Genomic DNA, 23,669 nt, shown 5'->3' with positions numbered 1-23,669 from the left:
TATCCCTTAACTTCAATGGGCCTATCATGTAATGCCACAGTGCCACTCCTAATACCTGCACAGGGTAATCCTGTGGCCACCTGGAGGGTCCTGCCAAGCACTGCACAGGTCTGCCTGTCCCTGCACATGTGCCTCTACATTGGCAACCTCCCACTAACCACTTAGGGTTCCTGCTTGATTCTGGGCAAGTTTCCCCTCCCTCAAGCTTTCCCCTGGTGGTTTCTAGGGACACTGGGACCCCACACAACCTGAGGGTCACATAGTTATTAAAAAAAAAAAAAAAAAAACTCAGACCAGATATACACAATATCAGGATCGTTAGTCCAAGACAAGCAGAACTAGCAAACTAATAAGTTTATTAAGAAAAAGTGGGAACAGTGAATGGATAAGATTTAAACTGCAAACAGAAACAGGTAAAACAACAAGGATTAAACAGTAGAAACTAGCTAACACTTTTTACTACTTAATTTGTGCTTGGGGAGGTCAGGAAAAAGGCTGTCCACAGAAGCTGAACAGGGCCTCAGCCCAGAGATCTGCTCCCTCTGTACTCTCAGCCGAGACTGGAGAGTTCCAGAACTCTCAGGGCAAGTTCTCTGTCTCCAGGGCCAATCAGGGCACACAGTATTAACAGTTAGCTTTCTGGTCTTTGGCACTGCAGTGTGTTTCAGTGTTACATGTACTCAGGGCTGCTGGGATGTGTATGCTGATCAAGCCACCTTCAGTCAAGTCAGCATCCAAAGCCTCTGATTGAACTACAGTGCTGAAGTCAAACACCACCTACAGGCCAGCACACAGGAAATGAGCTCTCTGGGGAAAAGTGTCACAGGGCAGAACAATAAACCACAGAACATGCAAAATCCTTATTTCGCCACAGGGGCCTGTGCTGTCAGTGGGATCAGCTCACTTAACAACGACTTGTCTGTGATATGGGTCACGAAGGACATGAAGCAGGAGTTGTGATGGTGGTTACACTCCCCAGGACTCATAGAAGGAGCCGCTCTCCGAGCATTCCCTTCTCAAGTAACAAGATGCCTCCAGAGGATGGGACACTCACATAGGATACTTACAAACTCAGGGAACTTCGTCTTTCCAGACAAGTTGTTTTCAAATCAATAAGGTACGCTCTCTCTCAGCATTCTTGCATCTTCAGGAAAGATGCATCCTGCTTCAGACAGACAGCCAAATTGCCATGTTTTATGTCAACAAACAGGGAGGCACAGAATCCTGGCCTCTCTTCCTGAAAACACTGAAAATTTGGGATTGGGCAGTCAAGAACCAAGCTGTCCTACAAATCGCATATCTCTTAGTAGTCTTCAACACGCAGGTAGATTGCTTCAGCAGAATATTTTGTCCACATGAGTGGTCACTATAGCAGTCAGTATCAGACAGAATATTCGAATTATGAGGTCTGCTGTCAGTAGACTTGTTTGTCTCATAACAGAAACCTAAATCAGTTTTGCTCAATTCTATCCAGTGATTTCGGGCTAGCTCAGGATACTTTTCTACTCAACTGGGAAACAAGCATCATTTGCACTTTTCTACAGATACCATTGATTGCCAGAACAGTGAAGAAACTTATCCAGGATCATGCTCATCTGATATTCATAGCTCCAGTGTAGCCCAGTCAGATATGGTTTGATTATCTAGTTCAACTTTTCAACAGTCCTCCTATACATTTAGAGACAGACTCTACATTGTTGACTCAAGATGGAGTGCTTTATCATCTCAACTTCCCAGCCCTCAACCTAACAGCTTGGCTCTTAAGCACTTGATAATCACGGATCTCAATCTACCCACAGAGATAATAGACATACTAATCTCATCCATAAAGACGTCAACTAGGAGAAATGCATTAAAATGGAATATATATTCCAAATGGTGCCAAAGGAATGATTTGGATCTATTCTATTGTGAACCCCTAAGTATTTGCTAAATTACTTCATACACCTTTCTGATTCAGGTGTCTCCATATTTTCAGTGCAAATGCATCTGAGCACTGTAGCGGCATACCATACTCTAGTGCACTGTAAGCCAATCTCTACTCAACCACTAATGTCTAAATTCATGAAAGGACTGTGGCATGTCAAACTTCCATTGCAGAAACCACCGGCTCCCTGGTGTCTGAATGTTGTTCTTTCTCAACTCATGAAGCCTCATTTTGAACTATTAGTCTTCTTCACTTAAGTTCTTAACATAGAAAGTCCTGTTCTTAGTAGCAGTTACATCAGCTAGAAGAGTCTGTGAACTTCAGGCTCTTGCTCACTATCCACTATACATTCAATTCTTCCACAACAGGGTGGTCCTTCTTACTTACCCAAAATTTCTGCCTCAGGTCATCTTGGCTTTTCATATCAACCAATCCATCGTGTTACTTCCCTTAACCTTCACACTTTGGACTGCAAGAGCCTTGGCTTATTACAAGAAAAGAACTCAGCCACATCGTAAATCTTCTCAGTTGTTTGTGTCGTACAACCCTAACAGACTGGGTGTGCCATTCGCTAAATGTACGTTATCCAACTGGATAGCAGAATTAATTCAACACTGCTACACTTTTGCAGATGTCCAGATCAAAGACTCTGTCAAAGCTCATCAAGTGAGAGCTATAGCCTCTTCCATTGCTGATCTGCGAGAAGTGCCTCTTGAAAACATCTGCAAAGCTGCATCTAGGTCATCAGTTCATACTTTTTACGTTCCATTATTGTCTCGACAGCCTCTTAAGGACTGACAGTAAATTGACAGTTTTGCAAAACCTGTTCTTGCAATAGTCTGCTGTCCATCATGGAGTACAGATTGGTATTCAGTAAGTGTTCCGCTGTAATCCTCTGCTTGGGACTCCCCGCATGTAATGGCTAATTCAGCTTGCTTATCGACAGAAAAAGCAAGTTTGCTTACTGTAAATGGTGTTTTCTGTAGATAGGATGAATTAGCCGTGGAATATTCTCCCACCACTCTGGAGAGTCAGCTACATAAGTAGATTTAACTCTGATACAGACTGAGGAGGCTCACAATACAACACCCACATAGGAACTTCTACATACTCAGCAGAGCTCAAGGCTCTACTAGCTTACAGAGACGAGACTGTTTGGCGACACCAGATGATGTCACCTACATGTAATAGCTAATTCATCCTGCTATCTATGAAAAACACTATATATAGTTAGCAAACTTGTTTTATTATTTGAAGATATTTCTTTTTATATGAGAAAGCAAATCTTTTTTTCCCCTGTGCTTTTCAGTGCTTGCTTCAATTTTTATTTTACAAATAGATGGAGCACTAATACAGTAAGCCAGTGGTTCTCTAATTGATCCTGGAAAGTCTCCAGGTGGTCTGGTTTTCATGGTAATGAAAATATGCAAATCAACCTGGATCTTTAAGCAAATGATACAAATTTGTTGAATGAATATTCTTTGTGGATATCCTGAAAGCCAGATCTGTTGGGGTTTCTCAAGACCCAGATTTGGAAACCAGTGCAGCAAGCAACAATGAGTGATAGATATGATGTTCCCAGATAACTTTAACCCTCCTCAAGCATACATCTAGTGATAGCCAAATAATTTGGCTAGCTCCAAATATCAGTGTTAGCTGAATAAGTTATCTCAGGTCTGCCACGGAATGCTCCTGAAATTCCTACCATTTTTTCTGATAAATCTTATCCAAATAGTGACTTATCTGGATAAATGGGCCCGATATATACAAAAGTCTACATTTATCCGAATAACTTATGAGTTGTGTGTATAAATGCTGTTGAATATTGACCTCTTTATTTTTATGCTAAGGTTTATCATCCATGAGCACAGCTTCTACTCCCTGGTCATCTAATAGTCAGCTGACTCCCTCTCTGATTTCTTTCTTTTTTTTCATATACTTGAAAAAGTTTTTCCCTCTGTCATTTTTCCTCATTTTCTCTTTCTCTATTTTCATAGAGGTGAATTTTCAAAGACTTATGTGGGGTTTGTGCCTGTAAAATCAGCATATACAATATGTATGTAGCATTTGTGTGAGCCACGCAAATTTTCAGAAGGCTACATGAACACATATATTTAACTACCTCTATCATATCCCCCCCCCCCCCCCCTCAACTGACACTTCTCCAAGCTGAACAGCCCTAACCTCTTTAGCCTTTCCTCATAGGGGAGCCATTCCATGCCCTTTATCATTTTGGTCGCCCTTCTCTATACTTTCTCCAGTGCAACTATATCTTTTTTGAGAGCCTGCAACCAGAATTGCACACAGTATTCAAGGTGTGGCCTAACCATTGAGCGATACAGAAGCATTATGAAATCTTCTGTTTTATTTTCTATTCCCTTCTTAATTCCTAAAATTCTGTTTGCTTTTTTTGACTGCCACAATACATTGAGCCGATGATTTCAATGTAATATCAACTATGAAGCCCAGATCTTTTTTCCTGGTGGTAACTCAGATTGGAAACTAACATCATGTAAATATAACATGGGTTATTTTTCCTTATATGCATCATCTTGCACTTGTCCACATTAAATTTCATCTGTCATTTGGATGTCCAATCTTCCAGTCTCACAAGGTCCTCCTGCAATTTATCACAATCCGCTTGCAATTTAAATACTCTTGCATCATCTGCAAATTTGATCATCTCACTTGTTCTCCTTTCCAGATCATTTATAAATGTATTAAAAAGCACCGGTCCAAGTACAGATGCCTGAGGCACTCCAGTGTTTACCTTTTTCCACTGAGAAAACTGACCATTTAATCCTACTCTCTGTTTCCTGTCTTTTAGTCAGTTTGCAATCCACTAAAGGTCATTGCCTCCTATCCCATGACATTTAGTTTTCTTAGAAACCTCTCATGAGGGAGTTTGTCAAATGCCTTCTGAAAATCCAAATACACTACATCTATTGGTTCACCTTTATCTACAAGTTTATTTATCCTTTCCAAAAAGTCAGGCTCACTGGTCTAAAGTTTCCTGGATCCCCCCCCTGGAGCCCTTTTTAAATATCGAGGTTACATTGGTCACCCTCCAGTCTTTAGGTACAATGGATGATTTTAATAAGTTACAAATTATTAGTAATAAGACTGAAATTTAATTTTTGAATTCTTTCAGAATCCTGGGTTGTAAACGATCCAGTCCAGGTGATTTGCTACTATTCAGTTTGTCAGTCTTGCCTACTACATTTTCCAGGTTCACTGTGATTTGATTAAGTTTATCCAGATATTCACCCTTAAAAACCATCTCCAGAATGGATATCTCCTCAAAATCCCCATTTGTAAATGTGGAAGCAAAGAATTCATTTAGTTTATCCCAGGACAAGCAGGATGCTAGTCCTCACATATGGGTGACGTCATGAAATGGAGCCCTAGTGCGGGAAAAACTTTCTGTCAAAGTTTCTAGAAACTTTTGACTGGCCCCGAGAGGCCACTGAGCATGCCCAGCATGCTATGATAGTCTCTGCCACAGGTGTCTCACTTCAGTCTTCTTTTTTCCGCGCTGCCACTAGCATCGTGGGCCGGGAGCCGTTACGGTTTTCAAGTGACTAAATAGTCATATAATTATTCTATTGATATTCTCTCTCACATAATCTCTCCGAGGTTTGTTACCACTGGCTGGTGAGTACCTCTCTCGAATTCTATTAAAAAGAATTTTTTCTCACGAACTCCCATTTTACTCGACGGCTGTAGAAGTAAAATGGCGACCGGGTTCAAAAAAGGTACCGTTTGTACTAAAACGATGTCGATTACCGATCCACATTTAGAATGTGTGGTGTGTCTGGGCAAAAACCACGATATCACTAACTGTGATAAATGTGGTGAAATGTCTGCTAAAACTTGAAGATCTCGTCAAGAAAAAATGGAACATCTATTCCATTTACAATTGATACCTTCGCCGTCTAAATCATCGAAGTCGTCTCCGGCCAGAATGACTAAACGCCTCATAGTCAAGAAATCTCGACCACAAGGATCCGGTGATCAACTGTCCCCGCCGTCGTCCGTCGCATCGACTAAGTCGGCTGAACATACGAAAGCCAAACATCGACATCGACACCCGGAACCATCGACCTCGACATCCCCAGAGGAACCGATGAAAAAGCGGCCACGTATTCAGGATACATCGGTCGCATCACTGCCTGGGCCTTCTCCATCGATGCCGCAAGTTCCTTCTCAGGACATAACATCGCAGCCACCGCCACCGCTTACACCTGCGTTATCAACAGCAGCTGTACAGCTGGAATTATCTGATTTAATCAGACAAGCGGTGCTTCAAACGTTCAAGGAACAAGTTTTTCCGGCGATGATGCCGATGCAACCAGCATCGATGCCGGTAGAGATATCGATGCCGGTGGGATCACCGATGCCGATGTCATCAATGGCATCGACGGCTTCTCGAGTACCGAGAATTATAACGGCATCGACGTCGATTTATGCTCAAATACCATCTACTTCCTCGATGCCAATCTCGATGACTGGACCATCAACGTTGTTGACACCGTCTAGAACGACTCGTCCGATTCCCTCGATGCCGACAGCTGAACCCTCGATGACATCGAGACCTCCTAATCAGGGACAGGAAAATTTAGAATTTTATCGACAACTTTTGGAAAGATACCAAAAAGTTATCGATACTCTTCCACCGAAAATGCCTCAAGATACTTTTCAAGCTTTTCCCGTCGATGATTCTCAGCCAGGCCCTTCGGGCCTTCACCATCCTCCTAAGCCAACTACAAGATCTCCTTATAGAGAGGACCCAGAGGATTGATGGGATAATCAACCATCTGATTCTTCGGAGGATTTTCTTTCAGATCCATCTCCTCCTGATCCCAGGAAAAGATCTCCCCCTGAAGATCTTTCCTTTTCTTCATTTAAGAACATAAGAACATAAGAACATAAGAAAATGCCATACTGGGTCAGACCAAGGGTCCATCAAGCCCAGCATCCTGTTTCCAACAGTGGCCAATCCAGGCCATAAGAACCTGGCAAGTACCCAAAAACTAAGTCTATTCCATGTAACCATTGTTAATGGCAGTGGCTATTCTCTAAGTGAACTTAATAGCAGGTAATGGACTTCTCCTCCAAGAACTTATCCAATCCTTTTTTAAACACAGCTATACTAACTGCACAAACCAAATTCTCTGGCAACAAATTCCAGAGTTTAATTGTGCGTTGAGTAAAAAAGAACTTTCTCCGATTAGTTTTAAATGTGCCCCATGCTAACTTCATGGAGTGTCCCCTAGTCCTTCTACTATCCGAAAGAGTAAATAACCGATTCACATCTACCCGTTCTAGACTTCTCACGATTTTAAACACCTCTATCATATCCCCCCTCAGTCGTCTCTTCTCCAAGCTGAAAAGTCCTAACCTCTTTAGTCTTTCCTCATAGGGGAGTTGTTCCATTCCCCTTATCATTTTGGTAGCCCTTCTCTGTACCTTCTCCATCGCAATTATATCTTTTTTGAGATGCGGCGACCAGAATTGTACACAGTATTCAAGGTGCGGTCTCACCATGGAGCGATACAGAGGCATTATGACATTTTCCGTTTTATTCATCATTCCTTTTCTAATAATTCCCAACATTCTGTTTGCTTTTTTGACTGCTGCAGCACACTGAACCGACGATTTCAATGTGTTATCCACTATGACACCTAGATCTCTTTCTTGGGTTGTAGCACCTAATATGGAACCCAACATCGTGTAATTATAGCATGGGTTATTTTTCCCTATATGCATCACCTTGCACTTATCCACATTAAATTTCATCTGCCATTTGGATGCCCAATTTTCCAGTCTCACAAGGTCTTCCTGCAATTTATCACAATCTGCTTGTGATTTAACTACTCTGCACAATTTTGTGTCATCTGCAAATTTGATTATCTCACTCGTCGTATTTCTTTCCAGATCATTTATAAATATATTGAACAGTAAGGGTCCCAATACAGATCCCTGAGGCACTCCACTGTCCACTCCCTTCCACTGAGAAAATTGCCCATTTAATCCTACTCTCTGTTTCCTGTCTTTTAGCCAGTTTGCAATCCACGAAAGGACATCACCACCTATCCCATGACTTTTTACTTTTCCTAGAAGCCTCTCATGAGGAACTTTGTCAAACGCCTTCTGAAAATCCAAGTATACTATATCTACCGGTTCACCTTTATCCACATGTTTATTAACTCCTTCAAAAAAGTGAAGCAGATTTGTGAGGCAAGACTTGCCCTGGGTAAAGCCATGCTGACTTTGTTCCATTAAACCATGTCTTTCTATATGTTCTGTGATTTTGATGTTTAGAACACTTTCCACTATTTTTCCTGGCACTGAAGTCAGGCTAACCGGTCTGTAGTTTCCCGGATCGCCCCTGGAGCCCTTTTTAAATATTGGGGTTACATTTGCTATCCTCCAGTCTTCAGGTACAATGGATGATTTTAATGATAAGTTACAAATTTTTACTAATAGGTCTGAAATTTCATTTTTTAGTTCCTTCAGAACTCTGGGGTATATACCATCCGGTCCAGGTGATTTACTACTCTTCAGTTTGTCAATCAGGCCTACCACATCTTCTAGGTTCACCGTGATTTGATTCAGTCCATCTGAATCATTACCCATGAAAACCTTCTCCATTACGGGTACCTCCCCAACATCCTCTTCAGTAAACACCGAAGCAAAGAAATCATTTAATCTTTCCGCGATGGCCTTATCTTCTCTAAGTGCCCCTTTAACCCCTCGATCATCTAACGGTCCAACTGACTCCCTCACAGGCTTTCTGCTTCGGATATATTTAAAAAAGTTTTTACTGTGAGTTTTTGCCTCTACAGCCAACTTCTTTTCAAATTCTCTCTTAGCCTGTCTTATCAATGTCTTACATTTAACTTGCCAATGTTTATGCTTTATACTATTTTCTTCTGTTGGATCCTTCTTCCAATTTTGAATGAAGATCTTTTGGCTAAAATAGCTTCTTTCACCTCCCCTTTTAACCATGCCGGTAATCGTTTTGCCTTCTTTTCACCTTTCTTAATGTGTGGAATACATCTGGACTGTGCTTCTAGAATGGTATTTTTAACAATGACCACGCCTCTTGGACATTTTTTACTTTTGTAGCTGCTCCTTTCAGTTTTTTTCTAACAATTTTTCTCATTTTATCAAAGTTTCCCTTTTGAAAGTTTAGCACGAGAGCCTTGGATTTGCACACTGTTCCTTTTCCAGTCATTAAATCAAATTTGATCATATTATGATCACTATTGCCAAGTGGCCCCACCACCGTTACCTCTCTCACCAAGTCCTGTGCTCCACTGAGAATTAGATCTAAAATTGCTCCCTCTCTCGTCGGTTCCTGAACCAATTGCTCCATAAAGCTATCATTTATTCCATCCAGGAACGTTATCTCTCTAGCGTGACCCGATGATACATTTACCCAGTCTATATTGGGGTAATTGAAGTCTACTATACAGAAACAGTTAATGAAAAAATGTGCAACGAACCACACTTGTCTCACAAAACACGTTGCAAACAAATTTGAAAATTTTATGTGCTTAGGAATTTATCTCACAATGTGGACCATCATACCACCCTTGGTTGGTTTAGGCAGTAAGCCACGCTTTCAACCATAACGGGTCATATTTAATCATCGGTCCGGAATAGTCTATTAAATTCCTTTTAGATTTCTTCAATTTTCTACTTTATTAAATTTACTTTTTTTTATCGTTTTTTTGTCCATTTATAATAAAATGTTTTTAACGGAGTAAGAAGCGGAATTGCCTTACTTGTGCGGAGCGCCTCCGCGCTTCCGAGATAGTGCCTTCACTCACTTGTGCAGAGCGCCGCCGCGCTTTCAAGACTTCAATTTCAATGCTGCCGCGCTTAAAAGGCAGCAAATTCCGATCGAGGGTGCTCGTGTGACTTAGAGCTCCTGTAGTCCGTAGTCCGACGTACGTTTCGCAGTTGTGCTGCTTCAGGGACTCTGTCCTAATCGGAAGGGTTAGGCTTAAGAAGTACACAAGGTTAGTTCCCGCCAAACTCTTTCAATATTTAAATGCCTTCGTATTTGCTTCTGTCTAATTCATTGTAATGCCGCGTTCAGTCGCCTAATGCTCTTACCGGCATTCTGCCGGTAAGAGCATAAGTCTCCCATTATTACTGCACTACCAATTTGGTTAGCTTCCCTAATTTCTCTTAGCATTTCACTGTCCATCTCACCATCTTGACCAGGTGGACGGTAGTATACCCCTATCACTGTAGTCTTCCCTGATACACAAGGGATTTCTACCCATAAAGATTCAATTTTGTATTTAGTCTCATGCAGGATGTTTATCCTGTTGGACTCTATGCCATCCCGGACATAAAGCGCCACACCTCCTCCCGACTGCTCCTCTCTGTCATTGCGATATAATTTGTACCCCGGTATAGCACTGTCCCATTGGTTATCCTCTTTCCACCATGTCTCTGAGATGCCAATTAAGTCTATGTCATCATTTACTGCTATACATTCTAATTCTCCCATCTTACTTCTTAGACTTCTGGCATTAGCATACAAACATTTCAAAGTTTGTTTTTTGATTGTATTTTTATTCTGCTTTTTAATTGATAGGGATAAGTTAGAATTTTTTAGCTCAGGTGAGTTTTTAGTTACAGGCACTTGGACTACTTTTCTAATTATTGGAACCTCACTGTCGGGATGCCCTAATTCTAATGCATCATTAGTATCCTTTAAAGATACATCTCTCCGAACCATGCGCTGCTGAGCGACTGTCGGCTTTCCCCTTTGTTCTAGTTTAAAAGCTGCTCTATCTCCTTTTTAAAGGTTAGCGCCAGCAGTCTGGTTCCACCCTGGTTAAGGTGGAGCCCATCCCTTCGGAAGAGACTCCCCCTTCCCCAAAAGGTTCCCCAGTTCCTAACAAAACTGAATCCCTCTTCCTTGCACCATCGTCTCATCCACGCATTGAGACTCCGGAGCTCTGCCTGCCTCTGGTGACCTGCGCGTGGAACAGGGAGCATTTCAGAGAATGCTACCCTGGAGGTTCTGGATTTAATCTTTCTACCTAAGAGCCTAAATTTGGCTTCCAGAACCTCCCTCCCACATTTTCCTATGTCGTTATTCAGGATATGGCAGACTTCATTCCATTTAAACGTTCAGCTGAACAAGACACAAGACAACAGACACTAGAGGTATTACAGTTTGTGGACCCACCTAAGCAGGTCTTAGCTGTTCCAATACATGGGGTCCTCTTAGATGTCCAGAGTAGAATATGGGAACATCCATCTTCAGTGTCTGCAGTCAACAAAAGAATAGACTCTACCTATTTGGTACAGCCAGTTCCAGGTTACCAAAAGCAGCAACTACCACACCAATCTGTTGTGGTAGAATCTGCACAGAAAAAATCAAAGAGAGTCTGTCCACACTCCTCCAATCCACCAGGCAAAGACCATTGTTTTCTTGATGCCTTAGGCAGAAAGATGTTTCAGAGTGCAATGCTCAATTCTAGAATTTCTGTGTATCAATTATATATCACGCAGTATCAAAGAAATATCTCCCTTCCCAATTGCAAGAGGAAGCACAGTCTATCATCAATAAAGGATTGGAGGCTGGGAAACACGAGGTGAGGGCAGTACATGATAATTTCGAGACATCTACCAGAGCAGCAGCTACGGCAATTATTGCAAGAAGATGGGGATGGCTAAAGGCCTCAGACCTTAGGTCTGAAGTGCAAGACAAACTGGTTGATCTACCATGCCAAGGGGACAATTTGTTTGGGGACAAGGTCCAGGAAGCAGTCCAGCAGCTAAAGGACCATTCAGAAATCCTTTGACAGTTGTCTCAAACATCACAGGATACTGTCCCTCAGCCTCCTCGTCGGTTCCCTCGAAGGGATACTAGGCGACCTTATTATAGGCCAAGAAGATACTACCCCCAGGCTTCTAGGGGAAGATCTACAAGACCACTACAACGCTCTCAGGCCAGACAGCCTAGAACAACTAGGCCACAGCCTCCTCCACAAACAGGACCGGCAACAGGCTTTTGAAACTCAATCCAGAAAACAGGCCAAGTCACCAAATCCTCAATCACATCTGCCAGTAGGAGGAAGAGTAAAAAATTTTCAGGAACATTGGCAAGCAATCACATCAGATCAGTGGGTACTCTCTGTAATATCTTGAGGGTACAAACTGAACTTCCTATCACTTCCTCCACAAAACCCTCCAAGATTCTTCACACAAACAGAATCTCAACTTCTCACTCTGCAAACAGAATTATCCACCCTTCTGAAAGCAAGAGCTATACAACTCGTACCTCGCTCTCAGAGGGGCAGAGGATTCTATTCCCGATACTTCCTCATTCCAAAGAAGACCGGAGGTCTTCGTCCCATTCTAGACCTCAGAAATCTCAACAAATTTCTACGAAAAGAAAAATTCAGAATGATTTCTCTGGGTACAATACTTCCACTTCAAAAAGGCGACTGGCTTTGTTCTCTGGACCTTCAAGATGCTTATGCTCACATACCAATCTTTCCACCTCACCGCAAATACTTGCGCTTCATGGTAGGCCATCAACATTACCAATACAAGGTTCTACCTTTTGGACTAACCTCTGCTCCAAGAGTATTCACAAAATGCCTATCTGTTGTAGCTGCACATTTGCACAAACATGTCCATGTTTTTCCATATCTAGACGACTGGCTCATAAGAAGTCAATCTCAACAAGGAGCTCTAACTTCCCTTAATCACACAATTACTCTGCTTCACTCCATGGGATTTCTCATCAATTATCAAAAGTCCCAACTCACTCCATCTCCACTACTTCAATTCATAGGAGCAGAGTTAAACACCACACTCTCAAGGGCTTTTCTCCCCGAGAATCGAGCAGACACACTTTCCCTTTTGGCAAGTTCCATACACTTCAAGAAACGAGCAACAGCTCTCCAATTCCTGACTTTACTAGGCCATATGGCCTCCACAGTACAAGTCACTCCAATGGCGCGACTTGCTATGCGAATAACCCAATGGACTCTACGATCCCAATGGATCCAAGCCATTCAACCATTGCATTCTCCAATTCAAGTTACCCACCAGCTTCGTTCCTCTCTACTATGGTGGATAAACAAGGACAATTTGTGCAAGGGCCTACCCTTCCAACAACCAGTACCACAAATAACTTTAACTACAGATGCATCCACCTTGGGTTGGGGAGCGCACATAGACAACCTCCAAACCCAAGGGACTTGGACAAGACTCGAAGCAACATTTCAAATCAATTTCCTGGAACTTCGAGCTATATGTTATGCGCTTTATGCATTCAAGGACTGCCTTTCACACAAGACTGTTCTAATCCAAACAGACAACACAGTAGCCATGTGGTACATCAACAAACAGGGAGGTACAGGCTCGTATCTCCTTTGTCAAGAAGCTGCACAGATTTGGGGCTGGGCCCTGAACCACTCAATGTTTCTCAATGCCACATATCTAGCAGGCATTCACAACGTAGTAGCGGACAAACTCAGTCGTCAATTCCAACCACACGAGTGGTCACTGAATCCTGTAATAGCATCCAGGATATTCCAACGTTTGGGTCAACCAACAGTAGACCTCTTTGCATCACATCTGAATCACAAGGTGCAAAACTTCTGCTTCCTACACCAACAGAAGAACCAACCTGCCAGGGATGCCTTTGCTCGCCCTTGGAACTCAGGCCTACTATACGCGTATCCTCCGATACCACTCATAACCAAAACTCTCGTGAAGCTACAACAGGATAAGGGGTCCATGATACTCATAGCCCCCTATTGGCCTCGACAAGTCTGGTTTCCCACACTGCTAGACCTCTCAGTCAGGGATCCCATTCGTCTGGGAGTAGCTCCCAATCTAATAACTCAGGATCAGGGTCGGTTGCGCCATCCCAACCTCCAATCCCTGGCCCTAACAGCATGGATGTTGAAAGCTTGATCTTACAACCGCTCAATCTTTCATCCAATATATCTCAAGTACTTATAGCTTCACATAAACCTTCAACACAAAAGAACTATTCTTCTAAATGGAAGAGATTCACCCTGTGGTGCAGGCAAAAGAGTATTGATCCTTTCACCTGCCCCACTACTTCTCTTCTCAATTATCTATACTATCTTTCAGACTCTGGTCTCCAGACTTCATCTGTCAGAGTTCACCTAAGTGCAATCTCTGCTTACCATAACAGAATGGGAGATGCACCAATATCTACACAACCTCTTATCATTAGGTTCATGAGAGGTTTAACTCAACTTAAATCACCAATTTGGCCTCCAGTCCCTACATGGGACCTGAACTTGGTCTTAACAAGACTCATGCGTTCCCCTTTCGAACCCATAGATTCTTGTGATCTTAAATTCCTCACGTGGAAGATTATCTTCCTCATAGCCATTTCATCAGCTAGGAGAGTAAGTGAGTTACAAGCACTGGTCACATATGAACCTTACACTAGGTTTCTACATGACAGAGTGGTTCTCCGAACACATCCAAAATTCCTTCCCAAGGTAGTTACAGAATTCCACTTGAATCAATCCATAATTTTACCCACGTTCTTTCCAAAGCCTCATTCTCATCAAGGCGAACGAGCCTTACACACCTTAGACTGCAAGTGTGCATTGTCTTTCTACATAAACCGCACAGCAGTCTACCGAAAATCTAAGCAACGTTTTGTTTCTTATGATCCAAACAAACCAGGTAAAGCTGTGGGTAAACAGACTTTATCAAACTGGCTAGCAGATTGCATATAGTTTTGTTATGAACAAGCAGGCCTTCCTCTCCAAGGGCGAGTAACGGCACATGCAGTCAGAGCAATGTCAACCTCAGTAGCACACTATTGTTCAGTGCCAATTCTGGACATTTGTAAAGCAGCAACATGGAGTTCTCTTCACACATTTGCAGCTCACTACTGCTTAGATAAAGAAGGACGACAAGATTCAGCCTATGGACAATCTGTCTTGAAGAACTTGTTTCCAGTATAAACCCAACTCCTTCTACATCCAACCTGCTGTGCTTTTCGGCTGACTCAGTTCAGCAACAATACTTACCTGTTGCTTCATTACAAACTGATTCAGCCTTTAGCTTGTTAATCACCCATATGTGAGGACTAGCATCCTGCTTGTCCTGGGATAAAGCAAAATTGCTTACCTTGTAATAGGTGTTATCCCAGGACAGCAGGATGTAGTCCTCACGAAACCCACCCACCACCCCGCGGAGTTGGGTCTCATACCTTTTATTATTTTATATATTTGCTAACGCTTTTGCTACATACGAGACTGAAGAGAGACACCTGTGGCAGAGAATATCATAGCATGCTGGGCATGCTCAATGGCCTCTCGGGGCCAGTCAAAAGTTTCTAGAAACTTTGACAGAAAGATTTTCCCGCACTAGGGCTCCGTTTCATGACATCACCCAAATGTGAGGACTACATCCTGCTGTCCTGGGATAACACCTATTACAAGGTAAGCAATTTTGCTTTTTCTACAATGGCCTTATCTTCCCTAAGCGCCCCTTTAAACCCTCAATAATCTAACGGTCCCAACAGATTCCCTCACAGGCTTCCTACTTCAGATATATTTAAAGTTTTTATTATGAGTTTTTGCCTCTATGGCCATCTTCTTTTCAAATTCTCTCTTAGCCTGTCTTATCAATGTTTTACATTTAACTTTCCAATGCTTTTTCCTTTTTTCTTCAGATGGATCCTTCTTCCAATTTTTGAAAGTTTTTAACTAAAATAGCCTCTTTCACCTCACCTTTTAACCATGCCAACAATCATTTGGCCTTCCTTCCACCTTTCTTAATGTGTAGAATATGTCTGGACTGCTCTTCTAAGATGGTATTTTTAAGCAATGTCCACACCTGTTGTACACCTTTCAGTTGTTTTTTTTTTAATTATTTTCCTCGTTTTATGAAACTTTCCCTTTTGAAAGTTTAGTGCTAGAGCTGTAGATTGTTATTGCCCCCCTTCCAATCATTAATTCAAATTTGATCATGTTATGATCACTATTGCCAAGTAACTCCACCACCTTTACCTCTTGCACCAAATCCTGCATTCCACTCAGAATCAGATGTAAAATAACTCCCTCTTTTGTTGTTTCTTGAACTAATTGCTCCATGAAGCAGTCATTTATTCCAAGAACTTTACCACTCTAGCATGTCCTGAAGTTACATTTACCCAGATAATATTGGGGTAATTGAAGTCTCCTATTATTACCGCACTGCCAAACTGGTTAGCTTCCATAATTTTTCTTAACATTTCATTGTCCAGCTTATCATTTTGACTAGGTGGCTATTAGTATACTCCAGTTGCTAAACACTTCCCCCACACACGTTGGATTTCAACCCATAAAGATTCTACTGTGCACTTAATTTCTTGCAGGATCTTTATCCTGTTGGACTCAATGCCCTCCCGGCCCCCCCCCCCCCCCCCCCCCCCCCATCACCAAGTTGATCTTCCCTGTCAATGAAATATAATTTGTACCCTGCTATAGCACTGTGCCATTGGTTATTCTTCATGCACCAGGTTTCTGAGATGCAAATTATGTCCTCTCATCATTAACTGCCATACACTCTAACTGTCCCATCTTACTTCTTATTATATTTCTGGCATTGGTAAACAGAGATTTCAAAGTGAGTGGTTTTTGTTTGTATTCACAACCTGCATGTCCATTGACAGGAATAATTTGGAATCTTTTAGCTCAGCTGATTCTTTACTTACAAGCACATGGACTGTTTTTGCTTTTATCAGAACCTCTGTTGGGATGCCCTAGCTCTCCTATTTCATTAGTATTGTAGAATAAAATTAAAAAAAACATTTTCCCTCTATGCTACCTCAAAAATAGAAATAGACAAGTCATTAAAACAGTATAAGTATCTATTTTATTCAAAGTAATATTACATGAGAAGTACACTGAAAAACTAATGCATACAGCCAAGCTTATATGTTCTCTATTACAAAATCATTAGTTAAAAAAATATTTCAGACAAACTAAATTATAATTTCACTTCTTTCATTTCGATTCATCATCTCATTCTAAATCATGGATAAATTAACAGATCAGCATGACCCAGGCACTCATCGCAATTACATACCAATGTAGCACACTTTTTTTTTTTCTTTTTACAAACAAGGATGACTCAACGTTATATCTATTTTCTACCACACTAAATTCTTCAACCTTGGCATAGTAGTATTATGCCTATCTAAGGATTTCTTAATACTTCAGTATTTTACTTAGTGCAGGGATCAAGTTTTGTAACAACTAATACATCTGATTTTATGTAAGAAATAGTATTTAGAGCAAGAATAAGTACAGAACACTTTAAGTTGAATTGAATAGAGAGATACTATGAAACCTTTTAACTTCGACAGTATCCTTCGGAGATACCATTCTCTGAACCATGTGCTGCTGAGTGACTGCTTTCCCCCTTGTTCTAGTTTAAAAGCTGATCTCTCTCCTTTTTAAAGGTTAGTGCTCCCTTCTCCAAAAAGTTGCCCAGTTCCTTACAAAACTGATTCCCTCTTCCGTGCACATTTGTCTCATCCATGCATTGAGACTCTGGAGCTGTGCCTGCCTCTGGTGACCTGCTCATAGAACAGGGAGCATTTCAGACAATGCTACCCTGGAGGTTCTGGATTTCAGCTTTCTACCTAAAAGCCTAAATTTGGCTTCAAGAACCTCCCTTCCACACTTTCTCATGTTGTTGGAGCCCACATATACCACTACAGCTGGCTCCTCCCTAGCACTGACTAAAATCCTATATAGGTGATGTGTGAGGTCTGCCACCAGGCAGGCAAGTTACCAGGCGATCCTCATGTCCACCAACCAGCCAGCTATCTACATTTTTAATAATTGAATCACCAGCTATGATGGCCGACCTAACCCTTTTCTCCTGAACAGTAGCCCTGGGAGACTCATCCTTTGTGTGAGAGAACAATGCCTCACCTGGAGAGCAGGTGATGCTACAGGATCACTTCCTGCTACACCAGAGTGATGCTGTCTGACCAGGATATCTTCCTCCTCTAAGGCAGCACCAGAGCTGCCAAACTGAAGTTGTGACCTGGCTAGTATATCCCTGAATGTCTTCTCTGTAAACCTCTTTGTTTGTCTCAGCTCCTCCAGGTCTGCCACTCTAGCCTCCAGAGATCAGATTTGTTCTCTGAGTAACAGGAGCTCTTTCACTGGGTGCACGCATACAACCTCTCACCGGCAGCAAAAAATTATATATATGACACTTGATGCCAAAGACTGGAAGACACCCCACCCCACTCTGGCTGCTGGATTGCTGCCTTCATCCAGCATAAGAATTATTTTAGTTGCTATGGCAGTTCTTGGATGGAATCAGCTTGTTTTTAGGTCAAAACACAAATTTGGTCACACCTTGGATCTGATTTTCTATACGCTTTCATTTCTTCTGTCTGGGACACCAGTAGTTTAGATCAAGCCCATCCCCTGGTCAGATTACCAATTATTAATGGTAGAGATAAATATCTTGGTTTTAAATAATCATAGGACATTTGGTCCTAGTTTTGTAACCAGCCATGGGGACACAGAGACTGACCAGTTCAGAGAGCTGTTGCCATCCATGTTGACAGATTCCACCATAAAGAATGTCTAGGGCCTATTGATAAATGGAATTTTTGCGTGACAGGCTGCTGTTGATCAGCTGGCTCTATAGACATCTTTTTATATTTGTTCTCACTCTATCCCATGGTTTAACACTGAAATTAAGGAAAAAAAGAGGGAGCAAAGAAGGCTTTAGCATAAATAGCACAGACACCCTTCAGATGGTAACCTATCTGCCTATCAGTCCTTCTTAGATATAATGCCGTAAAAAAGAGAGATTTCTTACTGAGGATTGGTGCTTAAATAATATTTAGGAACTGTTTTCTACAGTGAAGTGTCTGATGAGTTTAATTTTTCAGGTCAGTGAAGCAAATAGTCTGATTTCCAATCATGTTTGAAGACTTTTTTTTTCCTAAAGAAAAAAAAAGTCAGTGATATTTGCAGTCTGTTTACCTCTGAGATTTCTGAGCTTACTGGTACAACATTATCTGTTGAAATGAGATGCCACAGTTTTTTGCCTGTCATCCAAAGAAGTTTCTCAAATAATTAATCATATGAATTCTGACTATTGTCCCCCTAATCTTTGCTCAACTGCTTTGTTAAAATTGGTGAGACAGAGATTAGCCTATTTCTGACCTAGTAAATGTATTGCTAGAAGAGGGCTTTCTGCCTGCATCATTGTAACAGGCATCTGAATTTCCTCTTTTTAAAACAAAATATCTTTAGATCCTTCAATATTGACTAATCACCATCCCATCTAATCTATCTTTTCTAGTGAAAATAATTTACTCAGCTGTTTTTCTGCAGCAGCTTGTTAACTTTATTGAAGAATATTCAATTTTTGTTTATCAATAATTTGGATTTATGTAGCATTTTAGCACAGAGACTCTTCTTTTGTTTAGTGTTGTCACCTTGCTACAGGGCTTTGATACTGGACAAAATATGTAAAATTACTGCTTGATATTTTTGCCGCTTTTGATATGGTTAATCATGATCATTTGCTCTCACATTTAAATGCACTGGGACTTGGTAGCAGAGTTTGATCTGCTTTAGCAAAGTTCAATCTTAGTTCACGTCATATCTCACTAATTTTAACACAACAGGTTAAAATATCTAATAACACCTTTTTACATCATGTTATGCCAATGGGTATCCAACTGAACTCAGCCCTGATAGGAGCCTTATTTAATATCTATTTGATGCCACTATGTAGACTACTTGCCTGGCTTGGTGTTAGTTACTAGCTTTATGCAGATAAATAGTTTTTGTGCCCATTCCCTTTGATTTCATATCTATTTTTCTGTTAGTGATTAAGTGTTGGCTTTCACATAATAAATTAGCACTTAATGTTGTTAAAACTATGATCCTGATTTTGAGTAGGCATTCTTCAGCAGATCTTCCATAGACTTTTAATTTTAATGGTGTACAGTTACTGATTTGATCACAAATCTAAATTCTGAGTGTAATGTTAGATCTGGACCTCTCAATGCGCAGCCATATTGAACATCTGATAAAATCAACTTTCTTAAAGTTGTGCATGTTGCAAAATCTTAAACCTCTCTTAGAGCCAAACACTTTTCAAACCACCTTATGGGGTAGATTTTAATCTTCCCACCACTTCCCCTAATCTTCCCCCCAGCCCTACTCTAACCCTCTCCCCCAAATTTTTGTTTTACCTTTTGCGCGCACTGGCCAATTGCCAGCACGCGATCTCTGACACAGCGGCAAATAGCCACTGTGCCAGGAGCCGCTGACCCCGCCCTCCTCCCCGCCCCTTTTTGCAAGCCCCGGGACCTATGTGCGCCCCGGGGCTTTACGCGCGCCACTGGACCTTTTGAAAATCCGGCCCTATGCTTTTAAAAAGAGCCTCAAGATAATTCTTTTCAAGAAGGCATTAGATCTGGTATTTTGATCCGATCAGAGATTGTCCTGTATTTGTTACCTGGTTCTTCTTGTCAGTAGTTTGTATTTGTATAGTTATTTCTGAGTTTGTTTATTTTCGGCTCGATCCAGTAAGGCCGCGGTAAAAACAGTGCGGTAGTGTCAGGCGCACCCTTCCTCCCCGCACGCACAGTTCTCTTCACTAACTCCCCGATACTCTCCTCTAATCGCATGCAAATGCATGCCGCGGCTTTAAAGCGGTAGGGAAGGGTTATGGCCGCGTAACCCATTTTACTGTATAGGCGCTTAATACAGCGCCTATACAGTAACCTGGGTGCGCTGGTACCTGTCATTTCAAATGACATTTGAAATGACAGGCACCAGGAAGTGTAAAATCAAAATTTGTAAATACCTGTCGGAGGGCCGCGTGGGTCCAGGCGGCCGGCGGGATCCGGGGGGCCGGTGGTCGCGTGTTAAATCTAGGCCGCGGGCGGGTGGGCGCGGCGGCAGCGGCGGCGGGGGGACACGCGTTAGTTCGAGACGGCTGGCGGGCGGCGGGTGGTCGCGTGTTAAATCTAGGGAGGGTCCGCACAGGCGCACATTCATTCATTCACTGCCGGTGGGGGCTGCCGGAGAGGCAACCCCCACCGGCAGTGAATGAATTCATTCATCCAGGCGGAGGAGCGGCTGCTTTCGCCACCGGCTCCTCCGCCTGGATGAATGAATGCGCGCCTGTGCGACCCCTGCGTTTCGGCGCTCAAGGCGTGACGTCACGGCATGTGACTGCCTTGAGCGCCGAAACGCAGGGGTCGCACAGGCGCGCATTCATTCACTGCCGGTGGGGGCTGCCGGAGAGGCAACCCCCACCGGCAGTGAATGAATTCATTCATCCAGGCGGAGGAGCCGGCTGCTTTCGCCACCGGCTCCTCCGCCTGGATGAATGAATGCGCGCCTGTGCGACCCCTGCGTTTCGGCGCTCAAGGCGTGACGTCACGGCATGTGACTGCCTTGAGCGCCGAAACGCAGGGGTCGCACAGGCGCGCATTCATTCATCCAGGCAAAGGAGCCGGCGGCTTTCGCCGCCGGCTCCTCCGCCTGGATGAATGCGCGTCTGTGCGACCCGGCCTAGATTTAACACGCGACCACCCGCCGCCCGCCGGCCGTCTCGAACTAACGCGTGTCCCCCCGCCGCCGCTGCCACCTGGAACAGGCGCCCACCCGCCCGCGGCCTAGATTTAACACGCGACCACCGGCCCCCTGGATCCCGCCGGCAGCCTGGACCGACGCGGCCCTCAGACAGGTATTTAAAATTTTTTTTTCTTCTGACAGGTTTTATGTGTCCCACATCATTACATTTTCTCGATCATCTCTGTATCGCTTTTTTTTTTAATTGTGTTTTATTGTTTTTGAGTGTCTTAAGCGGTGTCGATGGATTTGTTACTAGACTCACAGTCCTAACTCCTACTAGGGGGAGGCGGTAAACTAACACGTTACGGCCGCGGCAAAACAGTGCGTTACTAATGAGATAACTTGAGCGCGCGTTACGGTATCGGAGGGGAATAGCTAATTCCTTCATTATACAGCTAATTCGTTCATTTACATGCCGGGTGCGGGAAGGGTTACGCGTCTGTTTTAAGAAGCGCTACGGATGCGCGAAACTGGAAACTGTATCGCTGATTTGCCTTACGCGTCCGAATTGTGCGCAGGGAGCTCGTTACAGACGAGAAAACTTCAACTGAATGTTACTGTATCGAGCTGTTTAAGAGGTATTGGCCTGTTTTATGTATATTCAGTTATGTGAATTGTGTAGTTTATGGATTGGAGTAACAGCTTAGTGGTTAGAGAGGTGAGCACGAACCAAAGAAGCCAGGGTTTAAATCGCACTGCTGCTCCTTGTGACTTTGGGCAAATCACTTTACCTTCCATTGCCTCAAGTACAAACTTAACCCCTAGATTTATCATTTTGCTATAAAAGTGGAAAAAAATAGCACCCGTGATTAAAAGAAAAAAGGGAGGGGGTAATTTGCCTGATACTGCATCACATAGCTATTTTACTGCAACGAGTGTTAAATTTATTACACCCCGTAAGCTGAGAAGTACCCAGACAGGCTTTTATCGCATTTTGGGCTGCTGCTGGCTATAGAGAGAGAGAGAGACTCTATATAAGGCTCTCATATAAGTAAACTATTTATACCACTGTAAGATGGGTAACTAGCAACTCGGGGTGAGGTTTTGGTGGTGGCCTAGGTTTTAGGGGGCAGTTTTGTATGCACAGTCAGAGATACGAACAGCACTGTAGACATCAGTGAACGTTTTGTGATTTGGAGTGATGAAAGGTACACAAAGGTGAGATTTGTACATTGTCCTCTCGACCTAGCTTAATAGCAGCTAGGTCGAGAGTACATGGTACAAATCTCATCTTTTTATACCTTTCATCACTCCAAATCACATAAAATCTTCACTGATGTCTGCTGTTTGTATCTCTGACTGTGCATGCAAAACTGCCCCCTAAAACCTAGGCCACCACCAAAACCTCACCCCGAGTTCAGAATGGCCCCTCTTACACTGGTATAAAAGTTGATTAATATGTGTGCCTCCCCAGAGGCTCTCTCTTCCTTCTCCCCCCCCCCCCCCCCCCTCTTTTCCCTCTCTCTGCCCGAAACAAGATTTGTGATATTTATTACATCTCCACTTTCGGTCATAACACACAACATAATGCCAGAAAAAAAGGTGTAGTTATTTCTGGCGCTAAATCCCATGCTAGCATGCATTACGCTGTCGCAATATTAAGCATCCCTCATTTTCATTTACTCTGCCCAAACTCCTCCTACTTGACTAAATTTTTAAAATTTGCATACACATCTCGTGATACATTGTTTATCGCATGCGTTATGGCGTTATCACAGGCTTTAGGGCCCTGATGCGGTTTGAAAAATTACCCTCTTAGATTGTGAGCCCTCTGGCAGGGAAAGGCCTACAATACCTCAGTATAATCCACTTTGAAGTATGTGAAAGGTGGAATAGAAATAAAATGTTTGTTAAATTGTTCCCTGCCTCGAACTTTGAAGAGTGTGGGATACAAACATTTTTGAATGAATAAATAAGGGTACAAATATAATATCCAAACATTGAATAATATGTGCATGTAAAAGGTTGATGCCAGTTTTTAATGTGCCTATATCTCAAAATGATTAAATTAAAGGAAAATTTGATCGATTAACATTTCTAGCCTGTCATGTCCACCTTAACATTACACAGGCAAATGGCAATATGTA

General features: G+C 42.5%; 1 protein-coding gene across 1 annotated transcript in view; it reads left to right on the top strand.

The window, feature by feature from the left end:
- The window catches only part of STX18 (syntaxin 18), a 380,104-nt gene that overhangs the window by 314,096 nt on the left and 42,339 nt on the right, over positions 1-23,669 (top strand). The gene's annotated exons all lie outside the window — the stretch shown is intronic.

This window comes from Rhinatrema bivittatum, chromosome 1 (genome assembly GCF_901001135.1).
Source record: "Rhinatrema bivittatum chromosome 1, aRhiBiv1.1, whole genome shotgun sequence".
Lineage (NCBI taxonomy): Eukaryota > Metazoa > Chordata > Amphibia > Gymnophiona > Rhinatrematidae > Rhinatrema > Rhinatrema bivittatum.
Note: the sequence above shows the minus strand (reverse complement) of the source record. Positions and strands in the feature narration are given on the sequence as shown.